The sequence below is a fragment of the Hemicordylus capensis genome, chromosome 1, assembly GCF_027244095.1.
Source record: "Hemicordylus capensis ecotype Gifberg chromosome 1, rHemCap1.1.pri, whole genome shotgun sequence".
NCBI lineage: Eukaryota > Metazoa > Chordata > Lepidosauria > Squamata > Cordylidae > Hemicordylus > Hemicordylus capensis.
The window spans coordinates 322826826-322854635 of NC_069657.1; the positions used below are offsets into that span (position 1 = coordinate 322826826).

A 27810-nucleotide genomic window follows, 5' to 3' on the forward strand; every position below is an offset into this window, starting at 1 on the left:
TGGGGAGAGCAAGCTAAGCCCACTCTCCCTGCAGACGATCACAGATGGAGCCCTGGGTGCCCGGATCAGCCGCCCACATGATTGCTGGCTCTGTGATGGAGCCGGAGGGGGCTGGGGAGCTCGGGGGCCACGCGCCCCCCTGGAAGCTCCAGTATGCCCTGCGCGAGCACACAGGGCATACTGGGGAAACCCCCGGAGCTGGGAGGCGGCTTTCGCTTCCTCTCTTGGGGGTCTTCTCGTAAGTAGACATGGCGCAGAGCCGCACCACAGCTAATCACGATTGGAAAGCCCAGGTTTGCAGAGCACTCGCTCCGCAAACCTGGGCTTTGGGGAGGGCTAAAAAAGCGGGCTAACCGCTTGTAAGCCACCGGGCTGTGAGCCTGTGGTTTACACGATCAGCCAAAATCAGGCTAGGCTCTCCTAGCCCATAGTCCATAGTCTTATTTCACAAAGGAAAAACAAACAAAACAAAAGTCTTGGTGCCTTGAAGAAAGTACAACCAGTTATAGTTTTCTGTCCTTCAGTCTAAGTCCCTTTCTGCCAGCCCTTTTCTTGGCAGGTAACTTCCACCTGACTCTATTTCCTTGGTTCTGATATCCATGGAACTCTTCCTTTCAATCCCAGTGCCTAGTAACAGTTGTCATGCTTACCTCACTAAATACCAGACCAAGCAATATGAAGAGGTGCAGGGTGGGATGTCCAGATATCCCAAAAAGCAAACCTCCATAACAAATCCACTTCTCTACCTAACTCTGAAACTTCCATTAAATCCTTGTGCAGCTCCTGAATTTCTTGTTTAGTTTCAGGTCCTTGCATCTTTTCATCTGATGTACTTTTTTGTTCTTTATGCAACTTTGTTTGTAAGTCAGTGAGGTCATTCACACAATCAAAAACTGTGTTCTACCCAGGTTGGGAGCTGTGTGTGCTCCCAATTTTCAGTTGTGTGGAAGCAAGGTAAGAGGAAAACCTGGATAGAAGTGGTTGTGTGGAAGCAAGGTAGGAGGAAAAGCTACCCAGGTTTTCCTTCTACCTTGCTTCTGCACAACTGAAAACAGGGAGCACACACAGCTCCCAAACTCAGGTAGAACACAGTTTTTGATTGTGTGGATGACCTCAAGGTGTTCCATGGAACCCAAATCGTCAACATGTTTGTTATCTGTCTCATGAATATGCCTTATATTTAAATGTGAATATAAATGTCTATTAAATCAAGCCTGGCCAGGGCTTCTTAACAATGTGGGTTGTTCCTTACCAGCCAAAATTACTAGCAACTGAACATCAATACCTTTCAGTTAGGCATCTGCTTCTTCATTTGCTTCCTTGTCAAATTTGCAATTTACTTTCTGCATAACTTTTCACATTGAACCTGCACTCTACACAATGCAGGTAGAAAAGCATAGAGCAAAGTGCCACACTCCTTCTTCCTGAGAGCAAACATGCAGTGCAAATTCATGCTGTGAGGACTCGCAAAGCTTCTTAGGCTTATGTACAGGTGTGAAAATCATTGTAGTATCCTGCTAAAGTGTACTTTAGACAATCACAGTATTAGCTAGGCTCATAATTAAAATCATTTGTGAAAAATGAGCAGTTTCCAAAGCTGGTGCTTAGTCTCCCTCTCAAGAAGACAAAAAAAGGAGGGAGCATCAGATATTTTAATCAAAAGAGCAGCAAGCAGTGGAAAAGTTTCTAAGGGAATGTTGAATTGTATTTGCAGTGAATTTTATGGTAAAATCGAAAATCGAATAAAGCAGAAAGTAGTCTGCTTTACAGCTAGCTATATTGTGCGTATTCATACACAGATATATGCAGAAGCACTCTTACCCCTGGACCACCACCACCCGGGGCCCCCCAAATAATATTTAGTCTGTCCTGGGTGGTGTGGTTTGTGCCCTCAAGAACCTACATGTTACAAGATGATGCTTAACTTGCAGCAGGGGGCTCCATAGGCCTTTAGGTCCAGGCTCCAAAATTACCTAGGTGCATCTTTGGATATATGTTTGTTATGTGAACTTGAGCATGTATCCATATGTAGACTGTACTAATAAGCACACTTATTTGTAAATTAGTTGCATGGAAATCAGTGGAACTTCCTTCCAAGCAGGGGTGTAGCTATAATTTAGTGGATGGGTTCAAAGAACTCACTCCCCCCCAAACACACACCCAACTCCTGAGGAGCCCCCAGCTCCATCCCTCCCCATTTTCTTCATTCACTCCCTCACTCCAAGGGGCCGCCAGGGAGATGGGCAGGCATCGGCCCCCTCTTCCCTAGCTACACGCCTGCTTCCAAGAAAATGGATTTAGGTTTGGGGCCTCTCTCTTTCTATTTCTTGTGCGTGCACACACACAGAGACACTTTGTATCACAAAAAGGAAATATTTACTTGCAGCCATTGAAAGGCATAGTACCAAAATCCTGAATATTTAATAGAAAATAAAATGATATTTATTTTTAAGTGCATTCTACCTTCAGCACAACTGCATCCCCACAACAAATCTATTGCGTTGCCCTGACATAGTTACTGCAAAGGTTTTTCCTTTGCTGTCCCAAGGGCCCAATTGATTTATCTGCCAGAAGCCTAAAGCCCCAAAATAAGATAGCTTTGAGTTTACAGAGGTCATTTTTCATTGTCTAAATAAAAATTTCTAAACAAAAATCTCTCATCCTGTTAACCGCAGGGTCCTTATCTCCCCAGAGGCTACAGAATCCTGAAAGAAGCCATTTCAATTCTTTTATGAAGAAAGATAAAAGCAAGTTTTCGATTAGAAAGCCAAGGGAAGCTGCCTTATTAAATGGTGGTAACAGTAACTAGTCAAAAAGGCAAAACTGTTCAGGTAGGGGGTGGAGGGAGAGAATCATTATGCATAAAGCATACATAAGGCTGCCTAGACAATCTGAATTGGTGATGTTTGGAGAGACAAAGAGAAAGAAGGGAAGTTCAGTGGCTTTAGGTTCAGCTAGTTATGGTGGTTCATTCTTATCTTATAAAAAGCCCTCAAACCTTACTTTATCTGGCATGTTTTCTTAATTATGTCTGCATGGCTTTATCAGCCAAAATTCACTGTATGTAACAGTACAGACCCACATTCCCTGACCTGCCATTATTCAGAGTACACTCAAGCAGCACTGGGAAGGTGGCATGCCATTTCTGCTGCAGAACAATAGCTTTGGCAGCATTAAGCCCAAAGCAGAAATATTGGAAGCTTCGTAAAATGCTGCACTTTTGATAAAGAAGGAGAACCAAATACATTATTTGCAGTGTATTGGAAAAGGATCCTGTGCTCCAGAAGCAAATATGTCCTACAGTTGGCATAAACTGTCTTGTCTTCAGAATCTTGCAGGTTGTATGTGAAGGACATGTTAGGGCACTTTCCTAGGTAAGTTCAGGACTTAAATGGAACTGGAAACACTAGAAAAATAGAGAAAAAAACAGATTGTCAAAACTTTGTCTATAGTCCAAAAATGGACTCTACCTTCACAGCAAATCACTTCTGTGCCTGTAGCTTCAATCTATTGAAAGGAGCATGTGAATAGCATGCTCAAACATACTAAGGGAGATGGAGTGAGGATACAGTTGAGATTGGCAGTGAAGTCTCAGCCAAAATTATGTAACAAGATGCAAGGTGGTCTCTACAAGTACACAGCGTATGTATAAGCCCATCAATCTATCTGTCATCTCACCTTTTGGTTGACTGCCTTCCTAAGTTGACCTACAATAAACATGAAAAAGCCCCCAATCTTATTCATTTTGAATAGTAAAGCAGTTATAAAATTGCAGCACAGAGTACTGGGATACACAAGACAAAACCTCCACAATGATGTGCACATTGGAAGGACTCCTCTAGCCCCCTCCCATGTACTAAACTGTTTGTGAATTTCAGGGCCAAACTAGACATGATATAGGATCTGTAATTAGATCTCCCAATGCCATTTCCTTGGTTGAAAAGCATCTGTGTGAGGGATGGGGGAGCAAGGATACATGGTGATGAATGGAAATCCCTTGCTTTCAGATTTGATGTTTCCAGTTTCTATCTGTCCCCTCCAATCCTAAGCTGGTTCAAATGTGTGAAGAGAAATGTCCACACACTTCCAATATTATACATATCTGCTTTGACTTGCTTTTTGCTGTTATGTAGTAGATTTTGCAATGCACAGTTACAAGGTTAAATGGTCTAGTAATGAAAGTATTTTGGATTACACATGTATCAAATTTTAGTTGCTAGATAGTATAGAAGTAACTAATAATTTTGATGTTCCTAGAAGTGAAAATACTCTTTTGGAACCCTTTGAAGATTGTTGGATCCATTCTTTTAGATTTTGACTTATTTTTGTGTCTGGAGAATCCTAAATGTAGTGCTTATAAGAAGTGTTTTTCTCCTCTGTGTTTTATGTCTCCTAATGTCTTTAACAGGGTCTACCTTGTACTGGAACACAATGTTTGTTTCTACTGCTGTAATTCACCCTCGAGGTTGCTCTCTAGGGCTTCTTACCAAATACAAGAAAATAAAGTTTTAAGCCCATGAGGATTTTTACTGTAATGCAAGATATTGATCATGGCATTGTTTTCAGCATAGTTTGCTTCTGTAGACTTGATTTCTTAGACATTCAGTATGCCCAGTAGGTTAATATTGGCTAGCTACATTGTGTTTAAACACACACACACACACACACACACACACACACACACACACACACACACACCTACCTTAATCTGGTTTTGTCTTTCTATAGACTCTATAAATAATTATAAACAGTTTTATCTACATAATCCGACAGTCACAGTCTTGCTTCTTTCCTGTGGTTGGCTCCTACACTGCACTGCTAACATAGGTTAGTGTAATGTAGGTTATCTGAGTTAAATGGGTACTTTATGTTTTAACATCCTACAGGATCTAATGTGAGAAACAGGTGATCTAGCCTACCCATGTAATACAGCCATACATTTGTTACTGGTATTGTATGAGAACCAGGCATACAGGAATAGCTTTATGGTAGCAATGCAAAGGTAATTCATGGATTGGCGCTATGTCGTGCATGTATGTGGTTCTTCAATGAAGGACATCTAGGCAGAGTATCTAGTCCTTGCAAATATACCATATCCATAAGAAATTTCCATCTTCACTGTTGCCATTCAAATGGAAAGAAATGAAATCACGGAAAGGGAGAATTAAGGCTGCACAGTAAGGTGGTTTTATCCAATGAAGATGGTTATATTTCCTCAGATAAGATTTCTTAACTTTCTTCCTGTTTCCCCTTTCCAAGTCTGCTGAGGTAGAAATGTCCATTAAGTGTTGATGTTCTATGCCTTCTAGCAATGAGCACTCCTTCAGAATTAGTTCTGCTCAATCTGTCTTCCAAAAGAAGATAGTCCTCTCAGGGGTGGGAAGTTTTTCCCAGGCCTTTTCATCCCGAACCTGGAGAATACCTTCAATGGAGGACTCACTCTTCTCCAACAATGAGAATTTTGGAGGGAAACCCCACAGATATTAATACTACCTTCAAAGGAAGAAGTCTTTTTAAAATGCAGCATTCTTCAAAGGGGGAACACCACCCTCAGCAATCTCAAGTTCTTTAAAGTGGGAGCCCACCAGCACTAAGAATTCTCTCAGGACACATTCCCCAAGTGTCTTTAAAAACTTTGAAAAGAGCAAATTTCTTCCAACCACGTCCCATAATACTTATTAGACTATTTTTCTTCTGAAAGAATATTTGCATTTTCTGTATACATTTATAAGTTAATTTTGCCTAAGACTCTGTAAGATTGTACTCCTCCTAGAAGAAATATACTGCAAAAAACAATAAATGTGTGCAACAGAAGATTTGCTGAAATTTCTCCTCTAAACTGAATGGGTCATTAGGTTATTATTTGGATTATTTGTAATCCATATTTAGAGCTACTTTAATTTGTTGAACTCCATCAATGGAGCTAATCTTTTCTATACACAAGTTATAACACTTAAGTTATGATACCACAACAAAATATCATTAGTATCTCTCTCATCAAATTGCATCCATGTCCGTCGTGGACAACCTACCAAAAGGCTACCTCTGTGCTTATCCCACTTAATTTTAGAACTAGGGAAGAAAAAATAAAGCCCTTAATGGCCTTCCATATTCTCATTCTGCTGGAACTATCTCATCACAAACTTCTGTTCTGCATAACACAGTGAGGGTATTCAATTTCTCACAACCAGTGGAAATAAGGCTAAAGGAGGTTAGCCCGCTTCTAACAGATTTTGGGAACCACTGGGCTTGCAGGAGAGCCCAGTTTCCCCAAAGCGTGTCCTCCGCTTAACTCCCCCTCCCCTTATCGCAGGTTAGCAGAGCGAGCACTCCACTAACCCAGGTTTTTTTGTCGCATATTGCCGCAGTGCAGCTCCGCACCATGGCAACACATGAGGAAACCCCCAATCGGGAGGCTGCAAGCAGCCTCCTGGGCTCGGGGGACTCTCTAGCATGCCCCGCACAAGTGTGGAACTTCTGGAACTTCTGGGGGCCACATGGCCCCTGATCCCCACAATCCCTGCCGGCTCCGTGCTGGCTGCCTTCTGCTCATCTGCAGGGAGAGCTAACCCCACTGATCATGAGACTCACCTCAGTGTGATGTCAGATGTTTCTGTCATGTGCCAGAGATTCCACTTGCTGATGTCAATTTTTGTAAGTCAGCATTACAAACATTCTTTCATTGGACATTTGAGTGATTATCCTTTAATCCCTGCTAACCTAGCAAAGTGGCACCTTTCAAAGTGGTGATTTTCTTAAATTTAGCAGGGGAATGCAACTAGCCCTATCCAACTGCAGCACGGCATTTTCCCAGTGGCCACTGCTGTTGGTCTACCTCCTCACACTGTACATCTCATGAAGTATCAGCACTTTGTTAGGCTGTCAGCCAGTACTATTGCTGTGCTCCTAACTGTGTGCTGTAGTTATGAATGGAGAGCATAGGAATATAGTGTATAGACTTGCCTTAGGCTTGAAACCTCAGCTATAGTGTATTACAGTGGTGGATAGATACAATCAAATGTAATTTGACGGCTTGTAAATTTATTGTGAAAAATACAACCATGGTGGCTTCTAAACTTGCCCTTTTCCTTGGGATTGTCATCCTTTCCTCACTGTTAATGGAAAATCCAGAGGATGATATTGCCAACCTGTTGTGTTCCCGTGTTTTCTCTGTTGTCCTCCTATCTTGTTTTCAGACTTGATTTGTCTGAATAAATAATATAAAGTGTCAGTTTCAGAGCTAGCCAGTTCTTTGTAGACTGGCAAAATGCTACTAAAGCTAGTTTTGAAATGAATGAATGAATGAATGAATGAATGAACAGACACCAACCATAGTGAATTCTGGGAGAGGGATGCTTCTGCGTTAGGCAGGATAATTTCACCTCATTGATTTTATGCAGAGGCTGTAGCTCAGCAAGAGGTTTGTAACCTCTCACGTCCTACTTCTTTTCAGTACTATAACACTTTCCATCACAGATACGACATATGACATTACTGAAATCGGCTCTTTGATTAGTCATCTCCTGTTCCCACATTCTTTAGTTACTTGTTCATTCTATTTTAGCTAAGTTTAGTTTTTGAAATGCAATTGTGTAATTGTGTAATTGCGATAATTAGAAAAAAGGATGAATAATTGTAGAGCCTTCTGCCAATATGCAGAAAATGACTCATTAAGGCTGTAATTCTAGCTATGATCCCATGCCTGTTTACCTGGGAGCAAGCCCAACTGAACATGGAAATGGAACTTACTTCTGAGTCAAGCTGCATAGAACTGTGGTGCACAGGGCTGATATCTGTAAAGGTTCCCCTGTGCAGTTTAGAATGGCCAGATAGGGAAGGCAGGAGATGTTACAAAGTGAGGAAGCATGTAATGGTTTTGAAGAGTGGGAGCCTGCATGGGAAAATCTTTTGCCTCCTGCACTTGGTTAAGCCCTGAGTAGATTCATTTCCTTCTCCCCAGGCCCAAATCCCAGGAACAGCAGTCATCCTGTTATGGATTGGTGTTTCTTTCTCCTCCCCTACACTCCCACCCAGATAGAGGCCAGGCAACCTTGCCCTTTCTTCCCTGTTCAGATCTGGGCAGCAAATCTTTTGCTAGCAGTGTGGTGCAATATCTTCCTTCCTTCCTTATGACATTTACATGCTCTTTTTCTTTTAGGACAAGTCTCAAGACAACATACATAGGCTTCCTAGGTGGTCTTACAATCAGGCATTAAAAAAATCCAGACTGGATTATCTTCAGCAAGACATCTGCATTTTGAATCTTCAGACCATGCTCTTCTCCATGGTAGAACCTGAAATCCTAAAGTCTCTATGGACCAAATGGTACCTACTTGTTTGCATACTTCGGATGTTGCCCATGGGAATGGATATCACAGGATTGTAACAGGGAATGTAGCACTTTGTTTGTTTGTTTGTTTGCATTTACATCCCACTTTTCCTCCAAGAAGTCCAGAGTGGGTTACATGGTTTTGTTTATCCCCACAACAACCCTGTGAGGTAGGTATATATATCTATATCTATATCTATATCTATCTATCTATCTATCTATCTGGCTGAGATATAAGCAACTGTCCCAGAGTCACTCAGTAAGTTCATTCACATGATGACTGGAAACATCGTTGGTGGGGAGAGCTGGGGGGGAAGGCGGGACACAACCTGCATCCCCTCACATGATCATGGGCTCACCTGGACTATGCTGTGCTGCACACCCACACAATCAGCTCGGCAGTGATGTCCTGAGCAGGAATCTGGAGGAGGAAGTCCTCCTGCATCCCACAATGCATTGCATAGGCAGCAAAGAGGCTACCCACATCAGTGCAGCAGCTCCTGGCTTCCTGGTTACTCTATAGCTGGCACTCAATGGTGGAGAGCCAGCCGAGCTTCTGGGAGCTGCTGCAGACAGCCCTGATCATACACATGATTGGGGTTGTTAAGACAGGGAGGGGGCTTATCACTTATCACAAAACTATGGGATAGCCTTGCTTTGGAGCTGCTGGTTAGGAGCGGGTTCCATGGCTCCACATGAGCCTCTCAACCCTGGGTTTCCTGCTCCTCCCCAGCTTCGGCTGGCAATGTGGATGACCTTCGTGAGTTTCATTGCTGAATAGGGGCTTGATTCAGCCCTGAATAGAGTTCCTCTCTGTGGCTGCCCTAGGGCTTGGAATATGCTCCTTCTTGAAATAATAGCATCCCCTCCTCTGTTTGCTTTCAGGAGGACTCTCAAGATGTACCTGTTTTCTCAGGCTTTTAACTCAATTTTAAAACATTATTTAACGTGTTTTTATCTGTAACCTTGTTTTCTGTCTTGTGAATTTTAACTGTTTTATACTATTTCTTATATGTGTTTTATTTTTTAATGTGTACACCACCTATGGATTTATATATCATACAGTATAGAAATATTATAAACAAACAAATTCAGGTCTTCCCAGTCCAATACTAGTCCAATACTCTAACCACACTGGCTCTTTCTATCCTGGACCATTAATTTAATTTTGTTTCCTATTGCTAGTGGAAGAGTAATGCCTTGGCAGCACTAAACAGCTCTAATTATTTATTCTATTTTATTCATTTGATTTATATACCATCCTTCCAAAAATGGCTCAGGGCAGTTTACATCAAAATGTGGAAACAAACTATGTGAGGAGCTAGTCCCTTGTAGCACTGGTCAGATGAATGGCAAATTTTATCCTGTTCTCACAAACAATTGGAATATTTGATAAAGGGTCACATGGGTTTCCCCATATGGCTGGATGCTACAGACATATGGTAAGAGTTCAAATGTCCACAACATGTCTGTATCCTTCCAGTGCCAAATTTTTAAAGAATTATCTGAGAATTACAGAGCACATCTCATTGTGGAACAATGAGCTATTGGCCTTAAAAAAACAAACAAGCAAGCAAAAGACTAATGCCAGATATACTAGATGCACACTTTACTCTTCCAGTTCGAAAAGCACAAGATAACTCTATGTTGCCTGAATCCTCTCCCAATTATATTTCATTTAATAACACTCAGTAAAAATATCTGTTGGCAGGGGAAATGAAACTACATGATTTTATGGGATCATTCATCAAGAACTAATTGAAGCTTTCATACAGTTTAGTGCTGATAAAATGCTGGTAACAATAAACAATAACAAAATTCGCCAGAGAAGGATTTGTTTTGCCGTGATGAAAATGGTTCACTTTCATCCTGGGGATTCCTGGTTAAAAAGAGTCTCCAATTTAAAAAGGGATAAGCACAAGCTCCTCTGCATAATGACAGGATGGAAGCTGTGTCAAATGTATTAGTATTGCTCCAGTGGAGCCATTCTCATTGTAAGCGTTTGCTATTGTGTGTGACTGAGGGAGGATGCATAGCCACCAATAGGATTTTTTTTTAAAGTTGGATTAGTTAAAAACACACACCCAGTGTTCTCATGTAGTTTTAACCAGAAGGTAAAGTAAACTATAGCTTTACAGTGTCCCCTCCCCACTCTTTTTCTTCGCAACATATCTAGTCTTGGAAATATTTGCTAAAAAAATTTCCACTTATGTTCCTTTGTAAACTCAAGCTATTTTAGGATTAGAGTTTGTTCACACACATCCTTCTGCAAGATGATGTGTCACTGTTGTAAAAAAAATTAAGTTGTAAAAATAAACACACTTTACATGTATTTCTCTACTGGAGTATGTACTGAAAACGTATTTGATATATTGAATTAAATTGTATCTCTAACACTATGATCCTAACTACACATATTGCTCTCAGTGGGTTTTCAGTGGAACGTATCTACTTAGGATCGTAGTGTAAATGAGTTCAGGATTGGGGTGAAAATAAGCATTTGTTTAAATATCTGCTACAATGTCCAGTTTTATGTAATATAATGTCCAGCTTTATGTAATCACTATTTAATTCATTGTATTTGTAGTTTATAAATCTCAATTAGGGATTTATTGTATTTTGTATTTGTATTTATTCAGTTTCTGTACCGCCCTTCCAAAAGTGGCTCTGGGCAGTTTGCACAGAGAAATAATAAATAAATAGGGTGGATCCCTATCCCAAAAGGGCTCAGAATCTTAAAAGTGGTGGATGCCCACCACCGCTACCGGCTTTGTGACGGAGCCGGAAATCGTATGGGTGGCACAGGGTGGATTTATTTACTTTATGCCACCCCAGCACCCCCCAAGAGTAGTTATGGGGCTGCTGAAACCTACATGATTTCCTATGGAAAACTTCAACAATTCACCAAAAACCAGCCCTTTGCCCAATCCCTCTGCAATTGGGGTGGTAGCCTCTACCCATTAGGCACTTAACTTAAACTGAGTAGTACCTCACTGCCTTGTGGGTGGGAGTGGGGTGTAGTTGGCACATGGCAGTTGACAATTGGCACTGTCTAAAGGGCTAGAGCTTAGCTTTTAAAAAAAATGAAAGCAGGGTATCTGGGGAAATTAATAGGACAGATCCGAAACCCGAATTGATTCGACTCGAATCAGCCGCGATTCGATTTGTACCCAAATCTAGCCAATGGACCACAGGGGTGATTCGTTTTGTCTCCGAATCACCTGAATCAGCTAGATTCGAGTACAAATCGATTTGTATCCGAATCGATTCGCACATCCCTAGTATGGTCATACTTCTTAAAGTATGGTCATACTTCTTATGGAGAGGAGAGCTGGTCTTGTGGTAGCAAGCATGACTTGCCCCCTTAGCTAAGCAGGGTCAATCCTGGTTGCATATGAATGGGAGGCTTGATGTATGAGCACTGTAAGATATTCCCCTCAGGGGATGGAGCCGCTCTGGGAAGAGCAGAAAGTTCCAAGTTCCCTCCCTGGTATCTCCAAGATTGGGCTGAGAGAGATTCCTGCCTGCAACCAGTCTGTGCAGACAATACTGAGCTAGAAAGACTAATGGTCTGACTCAGTATATGGCAGCTTCTTATGCTCCTATATCATCGTAAAAAAGAACTGAAATTTTGGTGTATAGAGAAGATATGAGCCTCTGAAAACAACTTATCTAGGAAATTACAGTAAAGATACGTATATTGGACATATCAGCTACAAACCATCATGCCTTTTGGTCTAAATGAAGAGATTGATTGGATGCCACCCATGTAGGAAAGTTCAGATTAATTAATTCCATTAATTTTGTCATTGTAATTGTGAACAAGTATTTGGTTAAATTATATGTATAGTTGAAATTCATCAGTAATATGGATTATATATTTGGTGATTATTATGTTGATGTGTATTACAGTTTGAGATAACTTTGTAATTTATGATCTATTTTAAAATATTGTTTTTAATTTGTAATATATTAACTGTTTTAATGTGGTAATTTTGTGTGATGGTGATTAGATATATATTGGATATCTATACTATAGTCCATAATATAAGGTTTTAATAGTACGTTCCTCTTTTAGAGAGTTTAAGAGCAAAAAACAAACTTTTGGAGGGAGGACATGTCACAATCTACTGTATAAGAAACAGCTGGAAGGGCTTTAAAGTACAGATAAAAGAAGATATGGGTGTCTGACTTCATTGACCTGCAGGGCCTTTACAAAGAGTGAATTTTAAGCTTCACTATACATTGATAAATAGTTCTATAATTTTTTTTAACTTTTATAATAAGGGCTTAATATCTTACAGAAGAAAGATGTATAAATAGATTACTAAGAGCAACCTTGGAGAAATTGTGAAAACTTCTTTGGATTAGAAGGACTTTGGAGATGTACTGTTCTAATGAAAGCACTATTTAAAACTAGTCATTGAGGAAGACAATAGGTTGAAACACATCTGACTTCACCAGGAACCACAAGAACTAATGATTCAGTTCAACAGAAATGTGAAGACTTTTATGACACAAGAACCAATGACTCAGTTAATATATGTTTGAGGACTTTTTGTATACTATGACTTTTTAAATAATTTTTTTAAAGTATTTATATGAATTAAGTACCAACAACTTTTATTACTTCTCATTCTATGATTCTGTTAATACAGCCTAGGGCTGCATTATACTTTTTAAAGAAGTTATCTATCTGTACCAAAAGCAATCTAAAATGTAGTAGTAGTATCCATAATAACATATGTCTAGGGACTGAGGGACCTCTCAACGAACTGTGTTATGCATGTCATCTTTTATCTAAGAAACAAAAACCTGGGATTATGTTATGCTATGAATAGAGAAAATATGTGATTAATTTAGCAGAAACTTCTTTGTGGGCTGAAAAATAAAACTACAGAAAAATATTTTAATTACATGACAGCAAATTATGTAAGATGCTGATGGAGATGCCTCCATTTTATCTAAACCCTTTTGACAATACCATAGGGAAGGAAAGATTGTGCCATTGAGTCTGTGTCCACTCCTGGCGATCACAGAGCCATGTGGTTTTCTTGGTAGAATACAGGAGGGGTTTACCATTGCCATCTCCCATGCAGTATGAGATTATGTCTTCCAGCATCTTCCTATATCTCTGCTGCCCGATATAGGTGTTTCCCATAGTCTGGGAAACATACCAGTGGGGAATTGAACCAGCAACCTCTTGCTCCCTACGCAAGTTGCTACCCCGTTGCGCCAACACCATAACAGGTTAATAATACTGAGCAGTTCTTCAGGACCATGGTCAGCACCAACGACTGATTTCCTGAGCAGCCGCAAGTATACCATTGCAGGAAAAAGGTGCACTTTTGACTGTCATTCAGTGATAGCACTCTCAGAAATCGATAAATTGGTTATTTCAGGGTCATATTTTCTGCTATATTACAATCTGTTCACATTAACTTTACATAGAGAACAAAGTCAAGAGGTATAGCAAGTCAAGAGGTATAGCATGTCTCCACTGCTGTTGCGACCAGATGTTGGTTTGTTTTTCCTCTGTGTTACAAATTAAATATTCAAGTTTTAAAAGAGAATTTAACATTCCTAAATAATTTAGGAATTCTTTTACTTTTGTTTATGGATCATTTATAATGTCAAAGATCAATTTTGGATTTCTCATTTTAAGTACATCTCATCCCAGGCATTCAGTATAGTATGGAGCTGGGAGTGGGGGAGGGATAAGGAAATGTCACTGACTGAATCTCTGTGATTGTTTTGACTACTTATTTGTATATGGTATTTTACTGTTACTATATTTCTTTTAATATTGTGAAGTTTCAGGAATAAAATATATTGTAAATTCATATATTCTATGATTTGGCTGATCTGTATACACAAACTTTTCTTTACACATAATTAATAATATTGTAGACCATATGGAATGTGTGGCCATTCATTGTTAGGGATGTGCGAATGAATTCGGGTACAGAATGATTTGTACCCAAATCTAGCTGATTCGGGTGATTTGTAGACAGAACAAATCACCCTTGTGCTCAATTGCCCAGATTTGGTTACAAAATAAATCGCCCCAGATTCGGATCTGGAAAATTCAGAGATTCAGACCTCAATTTTATGCCCCATGGGCTTGTGGGTTTGGGGGTGGTTGGTACCCTATGTGCACTACACAACAACCCGCTCTGGACCACCCTGGTGCCCCCCAAGTGGAGTTATGGGGCTGCTGGAATCCCAATTATTCCCTATGGGGGGAAAGCTTAAAGATGTACAAACTTCTGAATTTTTTTTTTTAAACACCCCTTTCACCGATTACTTGAAATCTGCATGGTAGCAAGCACCCATTGGGGCACTGTCACCTGACCCACTCTTCTGCCCCTGAAACCCCTTTTCTGCCCTGAATCTGCCACAAAGACATGCCAACTTTAAAAAATTGTTAGAAATCACCCCTTTGCCCAATTTCTTTGATATCTGGGTGGCAGCTTCCTTCCACCCATTGGGCACTACCACCCACCACAACCTGCTCTGGGCCACCCTGGTGCCCCCCATGTGGAGTTATAACTAAGTCTGCTGAAGTCCCCATTATTCCCTATGCGTAAACTTCAAAAAGGTTTTTAAAATCACCCCTTGCCCAATTTATTTGAAATTTGGATGGTAGCTTCCACTCATTGGGTACTACCATCCAACCCACTTTTTTACCCACAGAACCCCTTTATTGCCCCAAATCAATTCAGAATTGGATTAGGAAAATTTGGGTACAAATTGAATCTGGGGTGATTGGGGGGGGAGATTCGGACACAAAACAAATTGGAGGTGATTCGTTTGGGTACAAATCAAATTTTTAAAAAAAAATTGATTTGTGCACATCCCTACTCCTTGTCTTTTTAACAGTCTAGAGACTGTAATTTAATTTTCAGATTTCCAATTTCTTAAAGCATCTGATTCCAGACGTATCTTCCTAAGGCTGGTTCAGACAAACATGTACTTCACTTTGCTTTTTTATTATTTGTCTATAAACTAAATGACTCACTGCTGAATCATTAAGCCATTTTCTTGAAAATGTTTGTGTTCAAGGTAATATGGAAATTCTAGCTCTGATTTTTAACCATGTGTGTGATTATTTATTATTTATCTGTATTATTAATTCCTGTAGATGGACCAGGGGGATGCATGGGGATATGGCAAGCCATGCCTCCCAATGAAGCACCTGATTGGGCAGTGGGGATTCCATATGCAGATAGGGAGGAGGAGCCTGTGGCACTTTGGTGATTGGGCAGTGGGGATTCCATATGCAGATAGAGAGGAGGAGCCTGTGATGGTTAAGGCCAGTTGGAATACAACTGTTACTGGTCAGAAGATGTTCTTTCAGTAGCCTGAGGAGAATGAGTGGCCATGGCAGCACTGGCAGCAAGGAAAGGCCCAGTCAACCACTGCTGCTGTTTGGGGCTACCAAGGCTATTGTCAGAGGGAGGGAGGCAGGCAAGGGATGTGCCCAGGCCTGTCAGTGGCCTCAGGGGAACGAGCGGCCATGGTGGTGGCAGCAGTGAGGAATGGCCCGGTCAACCACTGCTGCTGATCTTGTGGGAAGGAGCGGGACTTGGGTGAGGGTGAGGAGGTCTCTGGGGCTGCAGCTTGGCCAATAGGCAGCAATGGCATGCTGCAGCCATGACTAAGAGGGGTGAGGGTGATGGAAGCAAGGGGATAGAGGAGCAGGAGCAGGAGTGCAGCTCAGGTGAGGTTTGGGAGATCACTGAGGTGAGGGGGGTCTGTGGCAGTGGGTGAGGGGAGCAATCAAGTACTAGTGCACAGATGCTCTAGAGCGTGCAAGAGTTCCAGCATTGAAGCGGAGAGAAATAATGGCAGCGGCACAAAGGCGGAGGGCCAGCGGGCAAAGCTCCGCTGGCTGGAAGAGGTGAGCAGACGGCAGGCGAAGCCTTGCCAGCCGGGAGTGGGAAGTGTGAGGTGGCAGGACGGCCCAGATCCACCCGCTCTCCAGGGTGAGGTGGCGGCCCCTGGCCCAGCCGCATAGAGGAAGTGGCAGCGGGCCAGCCTAGCTTGGCTGGCAGTGGTGGGATGGCCTGGCCCAGGGGGACAGTGGTGGGGGGAAGTAGCTGGTTTGCCAGCCAGAAAGCCAGGCATGCCGGCATGCGGGGGGAGGGGATGGCTGGGCCCAACTAGAGGTACAGATACTCTGCTCCTGGGCCCACTAGTTTATTTATATTACATGTATAAGCCGCCTAACACCTAGATCTCAAGGTGGGGTACACAACTTGAAACAATAAATAAAACTAAATTAAAATCATTTTTAAAGCATAATTTAAAAAATATATAGTTTTAGCACAAGGCCTGAGAAAACAGGTGTATCTTAGGTGATTTTTAAAGGCAGCCAGAGACGGAGAAGCTCTTATACTGACAGAGAGCACATTCCAAAACCCTAGGGCGGCTGCAGAGAAAGCTTGGTCCCGTGTTGTCTCCAAATGAGCCAATGGCAGCCATAATCAACCCTCCACACGGGATCTTAGTAAGCAGTAGGGTGCATGACAAAAAAGGCACTTAAATACCCTGGGCTCAAGCCATTAAGAGCTTTATAGGTAATAGCCAGCACTTGATAACTCATTTGCACATGCAAGTCATCACTTGATTGATGCTGCAATCATGAAGTAAGAAACATGAAAAGCATGTTTGAATAGACTCCTAGGATGTCACGGATGTATGATACAGTTTTTCTATCTTAAAATACCTAATTTATTATTATTATTATTATTATTTATTTATTTATCAAATTTTATAAAATTTGATAAATAAATAAACAAAAAAAAACATAATAAATTTAGAAATTTAGACTTCTTCCTTTCAGTATAATGTCCTAAAGCCACAGTCCGGATTAATATATATTTATTTTACAATCTAAACAACCCTCTGAGGTAGCTGGAGCTGAGAAATAGTGATTGAGGCCATTTCTGTTAATAGTTCTGAAGAAATATTGGATTATTGTATAATGAGACTGCTCCAGAATGAATGAATGAACATGGAAAACTTAGACTTTCATCACTCAAAAAGATATAATTAATCTTTTACTTATTTTTCTGGTCAACTTAATTATAGTTATTTAAGGAAATGCCTGCTTGCACCACAAAGTTTTGGAATGATTTCTAATAATGGAAGAGAGTTGTTTTGTTAAGGAAAGAGTTCTACTCTTACGAATCAGCTGATTTTTTTTTAAGGCATACTCTTATACAGACATACCAAGGTCATAACCAGGTTGTACAATTTTGTAGAAAATCTCATCTTTGCTACTGTTCCTTTGGCTTGCATGTGGAAAGAAAAATTTATTGCCTCATGCTGACTAAATTAATCAATGGAAGTCATATAGGAATTAAATAGTTATTTAGAGTAACTCCTGAGTAGTAATATTGAGTAACTTAGACTGAAAGTCAGCCAATATGATTTTCAGCTTGTTAAGACTGAAACAGACCATAACAGACCGAGCTTTCCCTACTGTTAATAGTATATGTTACTAATCTCTCCTATTTTATGACATGATTTGCTCAGTTGCCTATAATGATATAGAAAGTGATAATTATTTAATATTTTCTATATATTATAGTATATATTATGGACAGGTGGAAATAAAAAGGTGGGATATGCGGCTGAAAGTCAGGTTGATGATTTGGAAATGTAGTGTATCGTAAGCAAAAGCTGCTGGAGAAAGATGCCATAAGTTATGAACATAAGTTGAAAAAGACTAGGCCTGCATATACATTCGGATAAGAATTCAAGCAGTAATTAAAATAATATGATGTCTTTAGACAATCTTAACTTCTGGGATTCTTATTAAAGATTGCAATTACTTTTTGAGATGGAATGCAAATTTTGAGCATTATATTTATGTCACTTCATTTGCATGCTAAATATATGACATTTGCATTTTAACTAAAGCATCTGTACAGACAAAGATGTATCTGAAAATATGGCCTTGTGGGATTCTTAAAATGAAAAGCATAAAACATTTTGAACTGTAAAAAAAAACACCTCTCAAACTTTTTGCAGGAAAGTATTCATGCAGATTTACTGAATAAACCTTGATGGACAAGAAAAGAAAAGAAAAGAAAAGAAAAGAAAAGAAAAGAAAAGAAAAGAAAAGAGAAATAGAACAAGGCAGAAACAGAAACTTCACTCATCATCATATAAAAGACAGGAAGATACAAGGAACAGTACTGAGGTCATGTCTACATGAGGTATTTACAGGATACAACAGGGGCATTCTGCTTATATGAGCATTGTTAGAGGGCTAAAAAGAACTGCAGGGTGACTCAGCAATATACAGACTCAAGCCTCTTCTGCTCTAAATTTCCCATGTGATCTTAGGGAACATCTTAATACTGCCATTTCCTTCATGACATTTTCTAGCAGTCTCCCACCAAAGGGACTATTTCTTAATTCTGTACTCTAAGGGGAGCGGCCTTTGCACATTTCCAAGATGCTCCTGAATTTAAGGTAGCATATCGAAGAAAGGCCGTGGAAAGTGAAAATAATTTTGATAAGACTGGTGAATTTTCTTGGAATGGGAATGGGATTTGAATACCCCTAGTCATATGCACTGCTTGTGGCTGAGTCCCTTCTGCGAGGCAGTAAAGACTATAAATCCTTGATTCATCTCAGGATTAATTTGAGCATAAGGCTGTTCTGGATTAAATTTGGGAAGCTATTACGGAACTTCAGTTGATTCACCCTTTTTCTTCAGTGGCATTTCCCCATCCTCATAGGAATATACCATTTTGATATGAGCCATCTAGTAGAATGTGAATAGTAAAATTCACAGCCAACTGTGAATTACCTTAAGTTTTTCTCAGTGAAATTTGAGTCCATATGTATACAACAGTGGCAAGGAGAAAAAGAAAACCCAGATCATGCGGACCATGTGGTAAAGGCTTGGGTTGATCTCATGGGGTGTTTTCTGAGCACACCTTCTTTCTAAATATCAGACTTTATTAGGATCAATAGACCAGGGACAAAACATAACTAACAAACAGCCATATACAATGCATGAACAATGACTAAGACGTGCAGCTAAGATACTCAATTAAATCATCTTATGTCAGGTACTAATGGCAGCAGTCATAAATTTTGCAACTTTGTCAGTAATATGAGAATCCCAATCAGATCATAACAGGGGGAAATGAAATTTATTTGATCTACCCAGCTATTTGATAAAAATAGGTATAATAAATATAAACCTAATTTCACAATAAAAGGGGCAGTACAAAAGAACATGAATCACCATCTCCATCTTACCCAAAACACAAGGGCAAGTATGTGTGTCAAGTATGTTGTCTGAAATCTTCCTACAAGTAGATTAGAGGGAGGAGCATTATGGAACACCAGCGTGAACACTCTTTGGTATTTCAGAATCATAACATTGAAAAGAGTGAACCTATTAAAAAGCTCTTTAAGGTGTTACAAACTGAAGCCAAACTTAAATCCCTTTGCTGCTCTATATCTCATTTACGTTGTTTGACAGCCAGCTTGGCTTTCTGATATCCTAGTGGTATTTCACATTAAGAAGAAAAACCATAACAACAATTTTTAACACTTAACAAAAGTTAACAGTTTGAAATAGATCTGGCAAGCTTAATGGAGCAAGACCAACTGGGGAGAAAATGTTTTAATTAAACATGTATAACCAGGCTTGAGCCTCAACTGCAGTCCTGTCTGATTCTAGATATAGTGATGTGTTGGAGACCCAGCGTGGAACTAGAAAATGGCCCTCAAACATTTAAATTGAACCTCATGAGGGTCATAATTGCGATAAACACAAAAATGTGCTCCAAATAGCAAATGAGATATGGCTTTTGCCAAAAAATACTGTAATAGCTGATGGAATATAAAAACCTTCATTAACATAGAAAAATCTGAATGGCAGTTGGACTCCTTTGTCTTCTTTCTAAACATTTTGTCTTTTGAACCTGAAGATGTCGTCTATTTCTGGTTATTCCTTTTAGGTCTGTTTTCCTAGAATTGAATGGAGGGAGGAGAGAACTAAGTCTGAAGTCTTCTCCTTTAAAATGTTTGTCTTGTTTTATTGGCAAGTTATATTTATTCAGGAAGTAATAGTTAACATAGGTTATTTGTTGTTTAGGAAGAACTCATCGGGGAGTTCTGAGCTGCAGGAAGAAGTGTGGTGTTCCTAGGGGCAGTCTCCAATCAATTTTTGTTATACAGACTGTTTCCTGCTAGCTTGAGAAAAGTATAACACATCTTGTGGAGAGGTGCCTGAGGGAATCTGAGGACAATTCACAGGTGAGTACCCAATTGTCTATTCCAGTACTGCTCCCATTAATTTGTTGCGCAGATTCAAACTGGGTTAAGATGGGTTGTGTAAATTAGCTCCCATTTCGTGGCTTAAATGCTATGGAAGTCTCGCTTGTATTTTTAACACAAAGTTGAATTTCACTATGAAGACTGTCGATCCAGGTGACTGTGTACACTGATGGTTAATATTTAATGAAGGATTCTTAATGACTGATATTTTCTGTTGCTGTTTTTGCTAGACAAACTTTCATAATCTGCATTTTTGCTCACTTTTTTTTTCTCTAGCAGCCCAAACACATATATGCTAATAAGAGCCACAAGGTATTTTTTCCTTAACTATTTAGGTCCCATAGGCTTTATAGTCATAGGTATATGAGCCCATTACTGCATGTTTAGAATCTACACCACATTTTATAGCAGAACAGCCAGACAGAAAAATTAGGATGAAAAAGTAAAATGACTAATAAGCTTATTTATTTATTTACTTACTTACTTATTCGATTTCTATACCGCCCTTCCAGAAATGGCTCAGGGCGGTTTATACAGAGAAATAATAAATAAATAAGATGGCTCCCTGTCCCCAAAGGCCTCACAGTCTAAAAAGAAACATAAGATAGACACCAGCAACAGTCAGTGGAAGTGCTGTGCTGGGAGTGGATAGGGTCAGTTACTCTCCCCCTGCTAATTAAAGAGAATCACCACATTAAAAGGTGTCTCTTTGCCAAGTTAGCAGGGGTAATTTAGACTGTTACCTAGCAGAATCATCCTTGTGTGAAATTTAATTTTCAGAACTATACAATCCCCAAACTTGTGAATTTTCCAATAAAGATTATTCACAAATCTGAGAGAATTAAACTTTTCCTTTTCCTTAGTTTTTTGCTTCTTCCTTCTGCAGAACTGACAACATCAGAGGCTTCTGGTAGGCCACTGTGTTAAACAGATGCTGGAGTAGATAGGCCTTGTGCCTGATCCATCTGTTTCAGTTCAGAGAAGGCTGAAGTTTGGACAGGCAGCATCATGCCCTTTGCCCCCCAGCCAGAGAAGGCAGGCTGGCAGAAGGCATTTGTGGGCAATCCACCGGTTTTTCCAATCTGCTGTTTGTGGCAGCCTCTTCACCCAACCTCATTATTAGGCCATCCGTGCAATGAATGAGTTTCAGCTGGGATGCTGTAAAATCTCCCTTCTGTAAATTATACTAATGCTTCTACTGTAATACCAGTAATAGCTGGAAACAACAGGCTAAGATTCAAGTCTGGCAAACAGGTTAAGCCCCTGAGGTTTGTACATGGGTTAAATTTTTGGGATTAGGCAAGTCTCTGGACTCAGGCAAACGCCATGGTTGAAGATTCCATCCCTGGATCTGAAGCAGATCTGGTCATGCAGTCCTTTTCTATCCCTGACTGTCACTGAGCCCTTTCTCACAAACAGTGAGAAAGGGCAAGAGGGTTAGATGGGGAGGGAGGCTTAAAAAGCTTACTTCCCCACAGACGATCGAGGGCTCCTTCTTCTGTGGGCAGATCACCCACCCAGATGATTACCAGCTGCTGCCAGTAGCTTGGAGAGTTGGGGTGTTGGGACACCCCCCCGAGCTTCCATAATGAATTGCATAAGTGTGCGGTGCATTATGGGGATCCCCCTCCCCCCTCCCCTCCCTGAAGCTGGCCTGGATCCCTGCAGTCTTGCAGATGTGGTTGCAAGCAGCCACGGCTGGCAGATGATCACAGAAATGGGGTTAGGAAAGTGCTCACTTCCTTAGCCTTATTTTAAAGGGTGGCTGCAGAGATGGGTTTGCAGCTGCAGCGGCGCCAGGATCAAGCCCGATCCTGGCAGTACTCATATGCAGGCAAAACCGGGCTGGGCTTCCTTAGCCCTGTTTTGCCTGCATGTGTGAATATATTCATCATTTATGCTATATCATTTTGACCTTTGGGTTCACTTCTATTACTTGTATTGCCCAAATGTAGGTTTTGAATTAGTGGGTTGGAGACATATGCAACAAGCCAAGCCTGAAATATCACTATGCCTGCAATACTCTTCCCTATTATATTGAACAGAACTATAAATGAATCAGAGTGTATTGGCTGAGTATATGAATCTGAGCACATTTGTATTGGATTTTTGGTTATTTGAATCAGACACTAAAATATATTTGTATCAGAATATGCCCTATTAGTATTATTTATTGTCAGACTCCCAGGGGACGAGGTTGGCTCCTGGCGCTTCTTGAACTCCAGAATGACTGGAAGGCACAGAAAAAGGCAGCCTCAGGAACAGCCAGGGGAGGAGGTTAGTTTGTCACCTGAGTCCTCCTCCTGGTTTGCTACATTCAGCTGGTTGCCTCTTCTAGGGAACTCCCAGCTCCCATACTCAGTAGCAGACCCTCATCATTGGCTGCCTTGCCTTTAAATACCCCAGTGCAGAGCTGACAGGGCTGAAAAGCTGCTTCTAGCCTTCCCCTCTTCCTGACCCACCCAACCAAGCTATCTCCCTGCCTTGCCCTCTCAACCCACTGTGACCCAAGCAGACTGGATCCTTCTCATCCCTGCCATCCCCTGAAGGGAATGGAAGCCCCACAGGAGGGATGCCACACCCTTCTCCAGACTCCAAAGGGTCACACAGGCAACCAGGTAACATGGCATCCCAACATTTATGAATGAACTATTCATCAAATATGGTTATAAACACTGCATTTTGTGTGTGTGTGAAACAAGGGACAGTTAATCAGGACCCAGATTAAATGCCTTCCACTAAAGTTAAGTTTTGGAAGATAGTCTTTTAGGGGGTTTGAAAATAGTAAATAAAACCCACCCAATTACTATTAAACATGCCACTCTCTTTCAGTCTCAAAAACATAGATAAGATATCACTGGGTATTTATATTCAGCATTATAAAAATGTAAGTGTTCTCAGTGGGCAATGCCTGGCACAGTTCATTCTACAAAGTAGCAGGAAAGCTATTATTATATCCAGAGATATGCCCATAGCTTGTGGTTTGTACAAAAACTTGTCTGCCAGTCGGCCTAAGAAAAATCTCTGCACCAAACGCAGCATCTAGACGGCCACACACACACACACACACACGTTGGAGGTTCTCAGGAAATAGGATGTGGCCGGCTGTGCCGGACTGACCACTGTGCTTTTGTCTGCAAAGACAAAGTAACTGCAAAACATCAGTATTATTATCTAGTAGGGTTGTGGGTTGTGCCATGATGATTGACAGCAAGAGAGGTGGTCCTTTTTTCTACTCTCCTTTGATGTAGACTCTTGATGTAGACTTGACTCTATTTAACATGTAAAAGTATTGCTGGGTTTTGAATTACTCAGGATTTAGATTGAGAAATTGTTACAGTCAGGATGGAAGGATAAGTGGAGAAAGGCGGTTGCTTCTTGGGTATAAAATTTTGTTCAGGAAAAGGCCAGTGGGGTTTGGGAATCCCACTTATTGGGGTGCAGATATTCATGGTGAAGGTTTTGATAAGAGGATGTATTTGAATTAGGGAGACTATGTGCAAACTGGAGGGCATGGCCTAAATCATGCTTCACAATGTATTAATATGTAGTAGTAAATTTATTACGGTCCTTAGACCAACTCAACATTTAAAATAATACATTTATAATTTACAAAATATTCAAATTCCTAATACAAGCTCTATGAAGTTTGGATGCAACAAAACAAAACTTGGCCACATTAATAGAAGTAACAGATTTAAAATTTGACAGCAAAAAATCCAGGTAAAATTGATCCATATGGCCAGGATGATTCTTTAAGAGAGGAGCAATGAACTTAATACGAGCATCCCTATAAAACTGACAATACAGAATAACATGAACAACTGACTCTATATCCCCTGAGCCACAAGGGCGATGATGCAATGCATGCGGGACTCATTTATATTTTCTGTTTAAGAGTGCAGAAGGAAGGGCATTCAAATGAGCAAAGGTCAATGCTCTCCTAAACTTAGGTAAAAACATATTCAGCTGGTTTGTGACTGAAATTTTGGGAGCCTATATACATTCCCCCTGGTAGTCGTGCACACTCCTCCTGCAGATCTATATCCAATAATCATTGCCTGACAAATCATATCGCCTGATCTAAACACCTCCCTGTAAGGTTTTCTTGGGATGTGCCCAGATGATGCATTTTCATTTTCAGAGCTATTTCCCATTTAGATGTAAAGCTGTCAATTAACACTAAATGCGCTATACCGACTGGGAAGAAAACCAAATGCAGCCAGAATTTGATTATACAAAACCCGATTTTCATTTTCAAGGTGGTAACCCCAATCTCTCTATGAAGAGCCACATTAGCTGTGTCTCTGGGGGCTTGAAGGATGGCCAGTAAGAATTTAGTTTGAACTGCTTCTAATATTGTAAAATTACCAAATGGCCCAATTTGTGCACCATAAAGAATTTGAGGGTATATTTTAGCCTTCAATAATTTGACAGCCGCTGGGACAAAAAGAGCGCCTCTCGAAAAGTAAAAAGATTTAATCACATGTGCTGTCTGTTGGAAACTGTGAGAAACAAAGCTAAGATTAGCTTTCCGGGATCCCTGGAATGAAATACAGCCCCTAAATATTTGAAAACCTTGACCTGCTCAATATTATGTCCATTTATGGACCATTTATGGATTTGGGGGCATTTTGCAAAAAGTATCACCTTAGTCTTAGTCTTGGTATAGTTTACCTCCAAGGCTTCCTTCACAGTATAGACATTCAGGGAAGTTAAGACATGGCTTAATCCTATCTCGGTTTGAGATAATAGGACAATATTGTCAGCATAAAGCAGTAACGAAACATGCCTATTCGCAAGTTTAGGGGGATGAAGAGCAAGGTCATTCAGATGAGAAACTATTGAATTTATATAAAAATTAAATAAAACAGGGGCAAGAATACAACCTTGTCGTACTCTTCTATAAGTAGGTATCTCAGCCGAGAGATGCCCTTTCCTACTACACCGCACTCTGAGGCGGGTGTTCTGATGAAGATTGTAGATTAATAAAAGTAAACATGGATCTATGGATGATTCCTTTAAGTTCATCCAGAGCCTATCTCTGGAAATGGAATCGTATTAATATGTATAAGGGGGGAGATGGTGTTATACTTTGATATTATACTCAGGAATTATTGTCAGGAAACGTATGCTTAATATTTGTTTGAATTTAGGAAGTTATTAATGTAGGAAACCATATTTCATTTAATATATGAGTATGAAGGAGTAAGGTGTGTGTATGTGTGTGTGTGTGTGTGTATATATATATATATATATATATATATATATACACACACACACACATATACACACATATACACACACACACACACATTAGTTATGTACACATGTGCTAAAAAATGATATTAGTTGCAATAGTGTTGCTTTGGAGTGTCTAGGGTCCTGGAAGCCCCTGCACTCCAATGCAACAAAGGGGGTAGATGTTGGAGGTTTTCATTGCACATTTTCTAATTATTAGAAGCATATTGGTGATAGCTATTGATAGGTATAAATATGTAGTGCTTTTAACTTCACCAAACTTTAACACAGGCCTGTAGTTATAAGAAGACAGTAGGCCTCTTGTCCTTAAGAGTTTCCTTACAGATCTTTGTGAGTCAGAAGCTGTCTAAGTGGGGAAGTAACTCAGGCTGATGTTAGGAGGGTTTCAACATGGAGGCAGAAAAACAGAAAAACAAGTAACCACAGTTCCTGCACATTGACATATTATGTATGTTATTTGGGGCCTGGTCATGAAAAATATGTGAGCAGGGGAGATCCAATCAGAAAGTAGTAAACTACTATCATCATTAAAGGCTATAAAAATAATTGTATTAGACTGTACAGGGTCCTCAGATTTATCTGGAAGTCTGGGCACCTTCAGCTGGCTGAATATTCCAGAATATCTGCTACTCTAACTGAGGTGATTTCTGAATAAAGCCTTGCAAATAATTAAGATACTCATCTTTCTTGGTGGGTTCTGAAAAAGCATTGCTTGTCAGTAGCACTCCTAGTGATTACTAGGAATTTTTGCCTAGACTGAATTTGTTCTTCAGAGTTCCAGGTGTTTTGCTTTGGGCATTGGCTACTGCTCAGGTGAACCATCTGATCTAATTAATAGTAAAATATATATACACATACACATAGGAAGCTGCCATATACTTAGTCAGACCATAGGTTCATCTAGCTCAGTATTGTCTACACAATACTAATCTACTATATTGTATTACTAATCGACTATATTGTATATTGTATTGTCTACACCAGGGATTCTCAACGTTCGGTCCTCAGATGTTTTTGGACTTCAACTCCCATAATCCCCAGTCCCAATGGCCTTTGGTTGGGGATTATGAGAATTGAAGTCCAAAAACATCTGAGGACCCAACGTTGAGAATCCCTGGTGTAGACAATACTACTCAGTATTGGCAGCAGCTTCTCTAAGGTTGCAGGCAGGAATCCCTCTCAGCCCTATCTTGGAGATGCCAGGGAGGGAACTTGGAGCCTAGATGCTCTTCCCAGAGCAGCTCCATACCCTAAGGGGAATATCTTACAGTGCTCACATGTAGTCTCCCATCCATATGCAACCAGGGCTGACCCTGCTTAGCTGAGGGGACAAATCATGCTTGCTATCACAATACCAGTTCTCCTCTCTGAGAGCTGGTCTTGTATATGTGTGTATACACATATACACACATACTCACACACAATCCCCAATTTAATTTGATGTTTAAATTTGATAAATTGTAATTTTTGTGCTCCTTTCCAAAAATTTAGCCTTAGGGAAAGAACTAAATTACACAGATGTTTCTTTTTTAAAAAAAGTAGTATGTTTTGTGAATATGACATAATATAGATATATTTGCATTAACTGGCACTCAGTAAGAGAAATACCAGTGCAATGCTTGTTGATGCCTAGTGAGTAAATTCTGTTAAATTAACTGATTAACAGCTTTGTTCTTCACTTCTATATTTCATAATTGCATCTTGCATAATAATTGCTCCCCACCTCATGTTTCTATATAGTATACCTATATAGCTCTGCAAACTCATTTTACAATAATAGGTTATAAAGTAGACCTACCCTCTATAAACTTTTATTATATTTTAAAGGAGGCGGTCACTATCACATCTTGTGATAACAAATTTCATGTTAACCATGTGATGCATGTTGTGCTTTTTTCATCTGCCCT

At 40.3% G+C, this 27810-nt stretch overlaps 1 long non-coding RNA gene across 12 annotated transcripts in view; it reads left to right on the forward strand.

Annotated features, from left to right (window-relative positions):
- LOC128341280 (uncharacterized) overlaps positions 1-27810 on the forward strand; it is a 563294-nt gene that overhangs the window by 382392 nt on the left and 153092 nt on the right. For 10 of the 12 annotated variants that reach the window (XR_008314304.1, XR_008314300.1, XR_008314301.1 and 7 more), the window contains 3 exons: positions 8159-8499; positions 18371-18558; positions 20460-20620. This is a non-coding gene — a long non-coding RNA (uncharacterized LOC128341280). The remainder of the gene's footprint in view (positions 1-8158; positions 8500-18370; positions 18559-20459; positions 20621-27810) is intronic. The other 2 variants (XR_008314307.1, XR_008314311.1) reach the window with 2 other exon arrangements.